The 13993-nt window shown below is 39.9% G+C and overlaps 1 protein-coding gene across 38 annotated transcripts in view; it reads right to left on the bottom strand.

Moving 5' to 3' along the window:
• Window positions 1–13993, bottom strand: part of slmapa (sarcolemma associated protein a) — a 241758-nt gene that overhangs the window by 108096 nt on the left and 119669 nt on the right. The gene's annotated exons all lie outside the window — the stretch shown is intronic.

Here is a 13993-nt window from a genome sequence, read left to right as displayed (position 1 = left end):
GGGACCCTGGACCAAGTCTTCCCCTCCCCAACCCAGGCACCAGAGGCAACTTGCAGCATCAGAACTGTTACAATGGCTGAGATTAGTTAACTGAGAAAAAAGACAGGAATTAAACATGGAAGTTGTTGGATGTGAATGTCAATAATGGATATTGTCAATGAGGACAGGGTCAGGCTTTGAAATTGTCTTTCAAGGGAGCAGGGAGAAGAGAAAATTAACAAAGAAAGCGGGATGGTGAACTGTGATGGCTTTACAAGCCATTTAATTTCCTCTATTTCATAATGTATCAATGTTTCTCAATCTCACTCAAAATATTCCCCTTATCAGAACTGATCTATTGATTTCTCACAAGACAGAATAGCTAATTTTCTGTTGCACAAGTACTGATAGAATTAATTCACTTTCTTTCGAGTTTTCACTTTTTCAGAATTGCTAGATTAACAGAGATATGTAAATAGCTACTGGTTGCCATCCTCACTGCAACTGATATTCTATTATGGTTGTACACTACAGGGGCCAATGCTCTGATATTGAATCCTAACCAGTAAACTATTCTATATTCAGCCCTTTATAATATCTAGCCACTGGTACTCTTAGCTTTGTGTTCCAAAATATGAAGAAGTCCTTATTTGATAATGGCAGAAAATTATCTAAGAAAAATGGCATGACTTGATCCTCCATACTGCAAAGGGTAACATGATCACCTGCATTCCAGGTCAGAGTTTCACGCATGAGGTCAGAAACACCAATTAATGGGTTCTTCACTAATAAATTGTAGGTGTCATAGTTTAATAGGTTTGTATCATTGACAGAAAGTCAAAGATAAATTCTGTAAATTTGTGGAACACAAAAACCTTTGAATTACAGTGCAGTATTGAGTCCATGATAATTTATTCTGTAGATCCCTAGCTATAAATTTCAAATCTTTCCGTGAATCTTTTGGGATTTCATCTCAGTCCCCAGGTGATTTCATTCCTTTTAACAATGACAAACCACAGTGCTAAGGGAGCTTTGATTCAGCAGTTAAAACACCATAAAAACAAAATATCTTTCTGAAAAGAAAGGATTTGAATCTCTGACTTTTAGGGCTCTTGCCCTATATCTGTTATAGCTCAGGTTATACACTGTTTAGCAGTTGCTTCAGTTATTTTCTAGGGATAACAAGCAAAGCACACTGTTCTGAGTTGAGTCCACTGGGGCTTTAAACTTGTCTGCAATTCAAAAAAATGTTTTGTAATATTAATTCAAAATATTTTTAGTGAAATATTTCACCATGATTATATCAGATCCTTTTTTTTTTAAGAAAAATTGCTTAGCCAGTAACCAGGACAGGTCCAAGGTGTGATATTTTCAGTGCCTTTTGAAATGGTGACAGTTCAAACTACTTTTATTTTCTTCAATGCATTTCAACACTGAGTGACACTGGAAAGTCATTTGAATATTTATAGTATCCAGAAGAATCTATGGAAGCCTCTGAAGAGAAAGAGAGAATAAAAGCTTTATTGGCCCACCTACTACTGCCCTTAGGCAGACTAGTTTCGGTGAATGCCTCATTTCATGGAGCTTAAGCATCTCACTCCCCGAAAAACCACGAGTCACGCAATGCACAACTCCCAGGTCTTACTGAATGTTTTCGATTTCCTCAACGCTAACATGTGCATTTCAACTAAACTGGTGTGAGAAAGCTGGGCCAATTTTCAACATATCCCAGGAGAGACAAATAAAGCTCTACAAATCACTCAACAGGTCCTATTTGTTGGCATTATGCTGAAGAGGAAAGAATGTGTGGACAACTCACCTACAAATTCAAGCAAAAGCTTATGACTTCCCCTCCCATACAAATATATAACAACAATCCATATGTACTGATGTACTTGAGCCACACAATTGTTGTAAATGCTGTGATCATGATCATTTGTACTGTATTGTATTGTATTGAATTGTATGGAAATAAAATAAATAAAATTCACCAGCAGGATAAGTAAATTCTGTAATACTGTGGATGTATTGCAGAAATGAAACACAAAGGCCTTTGAATTAAAGTGCAACCTAAAGAACATGATAAGTTTATTCTGTGGATACCTGGCTATAAATTTCCAATCTTTCTGTTCATCAACAAATAAAACTTTTAAAGATTCATTTAACTTGTGTATCAAGGAGATTGGCACGACTCCTAATGTGGTTCAGCCAATCACTGGAGTAAATAAGCACCAAACTCCAAGCAAGTCAGAGGGTCACTCTTTTCCTTTTGTGGAAACTTTCCACAGTTCAGCCAAATAAACTTCCTGTAAGAGCCAAAAGCACTATCAATTTAAAACATTTTTTTGTTTAGGTAAAGAAGCATTTAAGCAACACCCAGCCAGAATGTGAACCGAGGAAATCCATCTATGGTCAGTCACAAGAATACAAGAAATAGGAGCCAGAGTAGACCATATGACCTGTTGAGCCTTCCCCGCCATTCAATACGATCATGGCTGATCTTCGGTTTCAACTTCACTTTCCTGCCCACTTCATATATCCCTTGAGTCCCTGAGATACCAAAAAGTCTGTCTGTCCCAGCCTTAAATGTATTCAACAATGGAGCATCCATGACCCTCTGGGCTAGATAATTCCAAAGATTCACCACCCTTTGATTGAAGTAATTTCTCCTCATCTCGGTCCTAAATGATCAGCCCCTTATCCTGAGACTGTGCACTCATGGTTTAGATTCCACAACCAGTCAAAACCATCTCTCAGAGTCTACCCTATCAAGCCCTTCAGAATTTTGTAGGTTTAAATGAGATCCCCTCTCATTCTACTAAACTCCTGGGAATATAAGCACAATTTATTCAACCTCTCATTGTAAGACAACTCTTTCATCCCAGAGGCCAATTTAGTGAACCTTTGCTATACTTCCTCCAATGCAAGTATATCCTTTCTTAAATGTGGGGACCAAAACTGCACACGGTATTCCAAATGTGATCTCACTAAAACCCTGTACAATTGCAGCAAGACTTCTTTATTCCTGTACTCCAATCCCCTTGCAATATAGGCCAACATTTGCCTTCCTAACTGCTTGCAGCATCTGCATGCTACCTCTCTGCATTGCTTGTACGAGCATGCCAAAGCTTTTTGAACATCAACACTTACAATTTTCATACCTTTTAAAAAATATGATGCTTTTCTATTCTTACAACCAAAGTGAATAACTTGACACTTCCCTATATAATACTCCATCTGTCATCTTGTTGGCTCCTCACTTAATCTGCCTATATCTTTTTGCAGCCTCTCTGTGAACACCATGCAGTTTTCCGTTCCACCTAGCTTGATATCATCAGCAAGCTTGGATACATTACTCTCTGCCTCTTCATCTAAGTCATTAAGATATATTGTAAATAGCTGAGGCCCAGAACTGATCCTTGCAACACTCCACCATTTATTGCCTGCCAAATTGAAAAAGCCCCATTTATGCCCACTCTTTGCTTTTTAGCTGTTAACCAATCCTCTATCCATGTTAATATATTATCTCCCAACTCCATGAGCCCTTATCTTGCCAATGAACCATTAATGTGGCACCTTATCGAATGCATTCTGGAAATCCTGCTGTACTACATCTACTAGTTCCCCTTTAATCTACCCCACTAGTTACATCCTTAAAAAACTCTAATAAATTTGTCAAACAGGGTTCCCTTTCATAAAGCCAAGTTGTCTTGTTCTAATCATATTATGCTTTTCTAAGTGCATTTTTAATGCTGGCATTTTCTCAAAAACTGATGTTAGGTTAACTGGTCTGCAGTTCCACGATTGCTTTCTCCCTCCTTTCTTGAAAAGCAGTGTAACACTTACCAACTTCCAATCTGATGGGACTTTTCCTGAATTAAGGAATTTTGGAAAATCATAGCAAGCGCATCCACTTTCTCTGCAGCTAATCTCTTTTAGTACCCTAGGATGGCAGGTCCCAGGGATTTTTTGGATTTTAGTCCCTTAAGTTTCTCAAATATTTTTTCTCTGGTGACATACATTTCCATAATTTCCTCACTCTTTTTAGCTCCTAGATTACCATCTATTTCTGGTATGAAACTTGTGTCCATCTTTACAGTAAAGATGGACACAAAATATTTGTTCAATGCCTCTGCCATTTCTTCATTCTTCATGATAATTTCTCCTGTCTCTGTTTGTAGGGGACCAATGTTTACTTTAGCTACTCTTTTCCTTTTTATATTTTAAAAAAGTTCTTACAATCTGCTTTTATATTTCTGGCTAGTTTACTCTCATTCGATTTTTTTCCCTCTTCGTCAACTTTTTGGAGGCCCTTTGCTGGTTTCTAAAACACTCCTAATCTTTAAAGTTGCTACTGTTTTTGCAACACTTTTCAAGCCTCTTCTTTGAAGCTAACACTATCCTTAACTTCCTGAGTTGAGCCATGGATGGGGCTTTCCTGCTGAGTTTTTGCTTCTCAATGGAATATATTTTTTGAATTGTTTCTTTAAATGTTCCCTACTGTTCATTTACTTCCATTCCTTTTAGTCTATTTACCCAATTAACCTTGGCGAGTTCTCCCTTCATATGTACGTAATAGGCTTTGTTTAAATTTAAGATTCTTGTTTGTGATTGGAGTATGTCACTTTCAAACTTAACATGGAATTCAATGGTATTATGATCAATAGTTCCCAATGGATCCTTTACTATGACATTACTGATTAACCCGCCATCATTACACTATGCTATATAAGATAGCTAAGATAGCTTTACTCTCATCGGTTCCACAATGTCTTGCTTCAAGAAACTGTCACAGAAACATTCTACAAACTCATCTAATGGACCTCTCTTGCCAATTGTCTTAGACTATATGAAGATTAAAGTCCCTCATGATTATTACATTGCCCTACAAGCTTCAATAATTTCTTGTTTAATGGTCAACTTCAACATATTACAGACCGATGTAGATTTTAGGCTTTTGAATAATTTAATTCACAAGAAGTTTAAAATGTTATTGCCATCCATTCAGTTGGTACATGAGAAATAAACTGCTGTAAACCTCAATGAGATATTTTCTACACAAAGATAACATTTGTCTATTTAAGTGCTTAAAGTTCCATGTATACACAGCAAACTAGCAGTGCAAAGTAATCCCACTCCTTGTAAAGTCAAGGCCAAAATATTAACTAACTGGTTGCCTTTGGTGGCAATGTTCCTTCAATTAGAGCATGCTTAAAATTTTAGTTTATAAAAGCTTTCTTTAAAAACACTATGGCCTAGCAAGTTCTAAGTAACCCAGAAATACGGACCTCGCAACTAAGAAATGCTCAGTGGAGGACCAGGCTTCCAGAGACAACATTATTAAAACAACAACAAAATATCAAGTACTCTGATGCTTTGGGCAAACAATGTTAGTTTGGCAGAATTAAACCATTCCAGGCACATAAGATCAACACAAAGCATTTCTAGGTTAGAAATAAGCAATAGAAAAGAGCTGCTCCTACTTTGCCCTATCATATATTAAACAGACCAAAATAACGAGGAGATAGAGGAGCAAGTTTGAGGGCAAATTTTGGAGAAATGTACAAGTGACAGAGCAATAATAGGAGGGTGCTTCAATTAGCCTACAGTGGAAAAATAAAAGAATAAAGGGCAATGAGGGTAAATAATTTTAAAAATGTATATAGGAGTGTTAGGGGAAAATTAAAAATGCTAAAAGAGAACACTGAGAATTTACTGAAGAACACTTAAAATCTCCAAGCAGCCATGGATGCTAACCCTATTGACAGCTGAGGTTAAGCAGATGGACATTACACACAAAGGAGCTTTGAGTTTTGTGTGATTGACACAGTTTCAAGAGATGAGCTAACGTCCAAGCACAGGCAGAACCATTCAAGTGGTGCAACGGTGCTTTGAAGCCTTGAGAGCTAGGCTGGAGATAAAACATAACAAAGTTAGACTAGGTATACTCCTCTCTCAGATAGGGACAGGGCAGATGGTTTAGCTTAGATATGGGAGGACATACAAAGACAAGAGAGGGCTTTGATGAAACACAAACAGTTCTGAGTTATGAGAATCAAGGTCTTTGTGTACGTGTTTTAATTTTGCTTGGATAATATAATTATGTCTACACCCTTTAGAATAATTGGTTAGCAGAATCACTTGTTTATGTACTCAATTGAATAGTTTTAACATAGTACCTGTGTGTTGATTACCGATCGGATATATTCAAATGTACTCAAATGTATTGTGATAAGAAAAAGTACAAAAGTGGTGAAATGTAATCAATCAGGGAGCTGCTGGGTCTTCCTTCTCAGGAATGATTGCGGCTCCCTTGCATATGCTTGAATAAAACTGGTAAAAGAAGCCTGAGTATCTGTGGTCGTTGTATGATCAGGAATTGTAGTTTCACCTCTTCAACTGGCCTATGTGGTAGTTGCTGGATAGGAGGAAATACCCTCTCCAAGGAGAACTTTATTAAATCAATATATTTCTCGTCCAAGGAGAAATGAAGTAATGCTGGATTTAATTATGGGGAATGAAGTAGGGCAGGTGGAGTGTGTTTCAGTGGGAGAATATTTGGGTAACAGTGATCATAATATAATTTTGTTTAAAGTAATTATGAAAAAGGGACAATGAAAAATCAAAGGTGAATATACCCAAATGGAAAAGAGCCTATTCCTGTCATATGAGAAGGGGTCTAGCATACGGGGACTGAAAAAATGATTGGCCAGGAAAACAGGAAATGACCAATGACAGGTCTTCAGGCAGAGATGATTTGGGCACAACCAAGTATATTCCCATAAGGGGGAAAGGTATCTAAAGTTGGAGCTCCCTTAATGATAAAGGCAATGAATACTAAAATAAGACAGAGAGAAGAGATTCATGGCAAATGTCACGTACAAAATACAATTGAAAACCAAGCTGAATAGAGTTGGGGGAAATTGAAAAAGGTTATAAAGGGCAAGAACAGAGTATGAGAAAAAATTAATTGGTTAAATTAAAAGGAAACCTAAAAATCTTTTTTAAACATATAAAAAGTAAGTGGAAAGTTCAAGGATTGTTGGACCCAGTTAGGGACAAAAGAGGGAATATTCTTCTGGAGGCAGAGGACATAAATAAAAGGTGGTTCATGAAGCGTTCATGATACTAAATATCCCTGGATGCAAAGTGTTCGGGAGAGGGAGGGAAAGAAAAAAAAGTGGAGTGATAATAACGATTAAGGAGAGTGATGGGGTCAAGGACAGAATCGATTTGGTTATCGTTAGGAAGCAACAGACTTCTCATTACATTACTGGGTGCATTCTATAGGTCACTAACAAGTGGGAAATATATAGGAGCAGCAAATTTTCAGGCTAACTGCAGAAAGACACAAAAACCATAGATTGATGATAATGGGGCATTTTAATTAATATAGGCTGGGATAGTAATAGCATAAAGGGCTGGGAGGGGAACAGTTTGTGAACTGTGTTCAGGGGAATTTTATCAGTATATTCTGGTCAGATGAGGAAGGAGGCATTGCTGGATCTGGTTCTGGGGAATGAGCTGTTCAATGTCAGTAAAGGAGCATTTAGGGAATACTGATCATAGTTTGATAAGATTTAAGTTAGTCATGGAAAAGAACAATGAGCAATCTAGAGCAAAAATATTTAGTTGGAGGAGGGCCAAATTTCAGTGGGATCAGAACAGATCTGTCCCAGGTAAATTGGAATTTAGAAGAGACTAAGGCAAGCAAAGCTATAATGGAACAATGGGCTGCCTTTCAAGAGGCCATGGTTCATTTACATTTGAAATACATTCCTGTGAGGGGAAAAGGTAGGGCAACCAGCTCCTGGGATGATGAAAGAGATAGAGGTAACGAGAAGCAGAAAAAGGTAGAGTATGGTAGAGTGTTAGGTTGAGAACCAGGCTGAATGTTGGAAGCTCCGAGGGGAAGTGAAAAAGGAAACAAGAGAGACAAAGAGACAGTATGAGAATTGACTGTCAGCTAATGTAAAAGGGAATTACAGACATATAAATAATATAAGTGTAGTAAGAGGAGGGATCGGGTGGATTAGGGACCAAAAGGAATCAACATGCAGAGGCAGAGGGCATGGTTAAGGTAATGAATGAGTACATCGGTAGCATCTTCCTTAGTAAAGACAGATGCAAAGTCACAGTCAAAGAGGTAGTAGCTAAGATCCTGGATGGGATAAAAATTGATAAACAGGAGGTATTAAAAAAACTGGCAGTGTTTAAAGTTGATAAGACACGAGGACCAGATGAGATACACCCCTGGATACTGAGGGAAGTAAAGGTAGAAATTACAGAGGTACTGCCCATAATCTTCCAATCCTCCTCGGATATGGGAGTGCTGCCAGAAGGCTGGAGAATTGCAAATGTTAGCTCATTGTAAGATAAGCTGAGCAACAACGCCAGTCAGTTTAACCTTAGTGGTCAGAAAACTTTTGGAAACAATAATCTGGGGCAAAGTTAATATGCAATTGTCCAAGTGACTGTTAATGAAGAAAAGTCAGTACAGCTTTATTAAAAGCAAATCATGTTTAACTAACTTGATTTAAGTTTTTTGAAGAGATAACAAAGATGGTTAATGAGGGTAAGGCAATCCATGTGGTATATGTGGATTTTCAAACTGAGTCACATAAGAGATTTGTCAGCAAAGTTGAAACCCAAGGGATAAAAGGGAAAGTGTCAGCAAGGATATGAAGTTGGCTGAATGACAGGAAAAAAAGAGGGCAGAATCTTGTGGAGGTGATGGGGACTCAGACACTGGCTCGTTAAGCAACGAGATCCCTGTGTCACCTCTTCCTGAAGGCACATTGCATCTTGTGCCACTCAGCACTTAACAGGCCGAAGGCGAGCCTTTCCCCAGGATCAAGGACGTGGGGGCGGGGGGGGAACTGTCCTGCCCACCAATCAGAAGCCAGCTTCTGTTTGTCACTCTGGCTTAAGGTTACTGAGGTACACAGGGCGCCAGAAAGCTTTCTGCTGTTGGTTCAGGAATGTTTGTACAGTCTAGTGACCTCAATGCAGGGAGTGCAGTCTTTGTGATCTTTATCTCTACCTGGCCTTGGTCCCTGGCTCCTTAGAATTGTTATTTCACAGAAAGAGAGAGAAAAATACTAGCTGTGCCAGCTAGCTCCATCTGAGCTCTATACAATTCTAAAAAAGACACAATTTCTTAAGGGTCCCTATTTCTTATATTTTTGTAATTTAATTTCGACTGCCATCCACCCTTTCACAGACCTGCCCTTTTGTTTTTTCCCCAACCCTCCCCCAACTTTCACTTGCTTCAAACCTATTCACATCTAACTTTTTCCAGTTCTGATGGAAGGTCATTGAAACATTAACTCTACTTCTCTCTATATAGGTGCTACCAGATCTACTGAGCATTTCCAGCATTTTCGTGTTTTTTTTCCAGAATTCCAGCATCTGCAGTATTTTGTTTTTCTATTGTATGATTCCTGTGTTTTTGTTTTCAGTGTCCTTATTTACAAAGTCCAAGTATCCCACACAGTGCGAGTTGACAAGGCTGTTAAGAAACTGTCAGCTTCAAAATTTGTGAATATGCATCCCAAGTTCCTCTATTCTGTCCCCATGAACTCTACTACTATCATGCTCACTAATTATCATCCACAAACTTTGAAATTGTTTTGCTTATACCAAAGGCCAGGTCGTTCAAATATAACAAGAAAAGCAGTGGCCCTAATAAGAACTCTTGAGGGCCCCTACTGCCTACTCCTGTCCAGTCAGGGAAACATCCAATCACCACTACTCTTTCCCTCCTATCCTTTGGCCAACAATGCATCTAAGTTGTATGATGGAAAGAAAGTTAGTCTCTAGCATCATTATCCATAGCTCCAGACGACAACAGGCATATGAAAGTGCATGTTGCTACAGCAGCTTGGACTCCGTGTGAGCTGTAACACACACACCACCAGGTTTCTGTTTCTCAAGCCCCTTTAGAATTGTATGCCTTATTTTATATTGCCACTCATTGTTCCTCCTACCAAAATATATCATTTCACATTTCTCTGCATTAAATGTCATCTTCCATTTGTCTGCCTATTACACAAACCTATCTGTGTCCTCTTGAAGTCTGGTTCTATCCTCCTCACGGTTCATAGTACATCTAAGTTTTGTGCCGTCTGCAAATTTTGAAGTTGAGTCTTGTAGACCCAAGTCGAGATCATTAATATATATCAAGAAAAGTAGCGGTACCAGTACTGATGCCTGGGCAACCCCACTGTATACTTGGACTCACATCTTGAGTATCTGCCCTGTATCCATTGGTCAGAAGGATTTCAACAGGTGATCAAGTATATTAACGGTGCTCGGAGACAGGGGCAGTCCTTGTCAGGTGGCAATGCTCATCAGGCAGCCACCTTCTTCAAATGGAAGATGGACCAGGAAAGAGTGAGGAAGACGGGGCAAAGGGTTCCCAATCACTTCGGCCAGAGAGCAGAATGCTGCCATCATAAACTACCGGGATTAGCACAAAGTGCCGACCGTCCATTCATCCTCTGGGACAGTGAACTGCTCTCAACTGACACGGGTTGTATACTTATCCTGTCTATTTAGCTAATGCATCATATCTAAACAGTAACTTCTTAATAAACTTCCTAAAATTACTTCCAAATACTCAACTGCCTAGTTTAGGTATCTGTGGCTCCTGGACCCAAAATCTTACAAAAAGAGTTGATGGTGCAGGGCTGAAGGGAGTGGTATTGGGGGAAGTAAAGTGATGGCAAAATCATAAACAGTTGTAGTCTGAAAGAAAAAAGAGAAAAACCAAAACCAGCAAAGCAAAAGGAAACAAAATAGGGGCAGATGTCATGAGCTGAAACTATTGAACTCAATGTGACTAATCGAAAGATGAGGAGTTGTTCCTCAAGCTTAATGATGAACTTCACTGGAATACTACAGGAGGCCAAGGTCAAAAAGGTTAGACTGGGACCATGATGGAGAATCAAAATGACAAGCGACTGGAAGCTTGGGGTTACCTTTGCAGACTGAATGGAGGTGTTCCGTAGAACGGTCACCCAACCTTCATTTGGTCTCCTCAGTGTAGAGGAGACCATATTGCGAGCAGTGACTACAAAATTCTGAACTGAAAGAAGTACAAGTAAATTTCTGTTTCACCTGGAAGGAATGTTTGGAGCCTTTGACAGTGAGAAGGGAGGAAATAAAAGGGCAGGTTTCCTGCACTTGCATGAATAGGTAGCTTGAGCAGGTGAGGCGGATGACAGGGTGTTGGGTGTGATAGAAGAGTGGACCATGGTGTTCGGAGGGAGTGCTACCTTTGGAATGCTGAAAAGGGAGCGGAGGGGAAGATGTGTTTGGTGATTGCATCTTGCTGGAGGTGTCAGAAATGGTGGAGGATAATCTGTTGAATGCAGAGACTGGTGAGATGGTCCAAGGTGAACACTATCTTGGTTCTAGGAAGGAAGTGAGAGGGTGAGAGGAGAAGTGGTTGAAACAGAATGGACATTGAAAAAGGCCCTGTCAACCATGGTGGGGGAAATTGTTGGTTGAGGGAAAAAGAAGACATATTGGAAGCACTTATATGGAAAGTTGCATCGTCAAAACAGAGACAAGAGAGTTGGAGAAGCTGGAAGAAAAGAATAGCGTCCTTAAAGGAAGCACATGCGAGGAAGTGAGAAGTCAAGGTAACCGTGGGAGTTGGTGGGCTTACAGTGAATAATAGTGGATAGCCTAGCCCCAGAAATGGAGACAGGGAAGTCAGGTATAGAGATGATCAATGTAAAGATGAGGGAACGGTGGAAATTGGAAGCAAATTTGATTAAATTTTCCAGTTCAGGGCAAAAGCAGGAAACAATAGAGCCACCAAAGCACTGAAAAAAAAGAGGTGAGGGATGGGGTCTGAGTAGGGCAGAAATAAGGAATTTTCCATATATCCCACTTAAAAGGCAAGCCTAGCTAGGACCCATGCAGGTTCCCATTGCATACAAATCTTTGGTCAGACCTCAACTAGTATGTGCAATTCTGGGCACCATTCTTTAAGAAGGATGTTAAGGCCCTGGAATGTACAGAGGAAATTTACTAGGATGAAACCAGCAATGAGGGGGTTCCAGTTATTTGGAGAGATTGGAGAAGACTGGATTATTATCTTGAGAGAAGAGAAGGTTAAGGAGAGACCTTAAAGAGGTATTCAAAATTATAAGGGGCTTTGGTAGACTAGGGTGAAACTGTTGTCTCGGACAAGTGGGCTACAAATGAAAGGACTGTGTACTAATCCACAAATTCAAACAGCCCAAGTATAGTGTCTCTAGCAAAGGAAAAATTCGCTGCCATCAGATTACATGCTCCATCCCCAACAGGATTCAGGCACAGATTTGTCTTCATACCAAGAATCTTTGAAACCTTCATTGTTCCACCAAAGTCATCAATGGGTCTCAGCTGTGCACTTTGCATACTTCTTGAAAGAATTGTTATGAATATCTAATTTTATGATTAACGCATTTTAGAAGTGTAAGTTTTAGGTTGAGGTGTGAAATATTTAAATGCAAGATAAATTTAAAAACTGGATTGAGAAGATGGTAAACAGACCTAATGAAATTGCAAATCAAAAGGTGGTCTATATTTGTTTAATAGAGTCATAGTGGGGAATATTGACACCTCAACAATGAGTTACCACTCTGAGCCTCTTGGTGGAGGCAAGATGTCTACATCCAATTCAAATTATTCATATGGTTTCGCAGAACAAAAGAAAGGTTTGGGAATTGGAGATAATTAGTTCATATCTGATTGCAGGAAGGGTTTTTTGTTTTGTGTTTTGTGTGGGTATTTTCTCACAAAAACATGGGAGTTGAATTTTCCGTTTGTCGGGCAGGTGGGCCTGACCCAATCGTGGGTGGACGCGGAGCCGATCGCCGCCAGCGATCGGGTCCGCACCGCTATTTTAAGTGGGCGGGCCAATTAAAGCTATGCACTTCCTGTGTGGGCGGGGGAATCCCTAAAATCGAGAGTGCACTCTTTCACGCATGCGCACGAAAGAGCGCACTCATCTCCCTGAGGCTAAGTGCAGCTTTGGGGAGATCGCCTCGACTTTTAAAAATATTAAAAGTAGAGAAAAGAAAAATCCCTTACATGTCCCCTCATGTGACAATGTCACATGAGTTGGGACATGTTCATAATTTCCATAACAACTTTATTACAATTTTTAAAACCCTACATGAAATCTCATCCCGCCGCTGGATGAAGTTTCATACGTTTTCTAGTTGCCGCCGGGGCTCCTGGCCGACCCACCAACCTTAAGGTTGGACGGGCAAGTCGTTTAATTGCTTAATTGATCCTGGCAATGGCCTCAAGTGGCCATTGACAGGTCGGTGGGCTGACAGCTGATTTTGCTGCGCCCCCACCTTCCTGAAAATTTAGATGGGGCGGGGTGACATTGGGGGTTCTGCCTGACGTCATCCTGCGTCATTTTACACATCGGTGAGCAGGCCCCACCCCCGCTTGCTGACGGTAAAATCCTGCCCATGCAGTCAGCTTGGCAGCAACTTTGAGGCAGGCAGAAAATCTGTTAGGAGCTGTAGAGGAACTGTGGGCCAGGACAGAGGGCAGTCAGAAACCAGGGCTGTTTCTGATTTGGAGTCACACAAGAATGCTGAGTTGGAGAGTTTGCCAACGACCCCAAGAAACCTCGGAGAATAGAAGGAACATGGAGGAGAATCAAAGTGAATTCCTCAGAGCTGTGGCACACTGCGGTTTGGTCCCAGCAGAAGTGAAGGAACCCTCAAATGAAGATCCTAAAAAGTATCAGGGGAACTCTTGGATAAAAATACAAGTGGAATGGGAAGTGTTCTGTTGAGATTTTCAGGATTAAAGTATGTGTTTGCAAAATATACTGTTAAGTTAATAATACTTACTTTATAAGAGTTAAACAAAGCAAGAGTTTTTTGTTTAAAACTGAAATCTTGTGGAGTAATTCTTTCAGTTAATAACTGGGAGTTTGCTTTCCTTTTAAAAAGTTACTGCTCTCTACAGAGATCATAACAGACTGGATACATTA

Source organism: Carcharodon carcharias, chromosome 7 (genome assembly GCF_017639515.1).
Source record: "Carcharodon carcharias isolate sCarCar2 chromosome 7, sCarCar2.pri, whole genome shotgun sequence".
In the NCBI taxonomy this organism is placed as follows: Eukaryota; Metazoa; Chordata; class Chondrichthyes; order Lamniformes; family Lamnidae; genus Carcharodon; species Carcharodon carcharias.
Note: the sequence above shows the minus strand (reverse complement) of the source record. Positions and strands in the feature narration are given on the sequence as shown.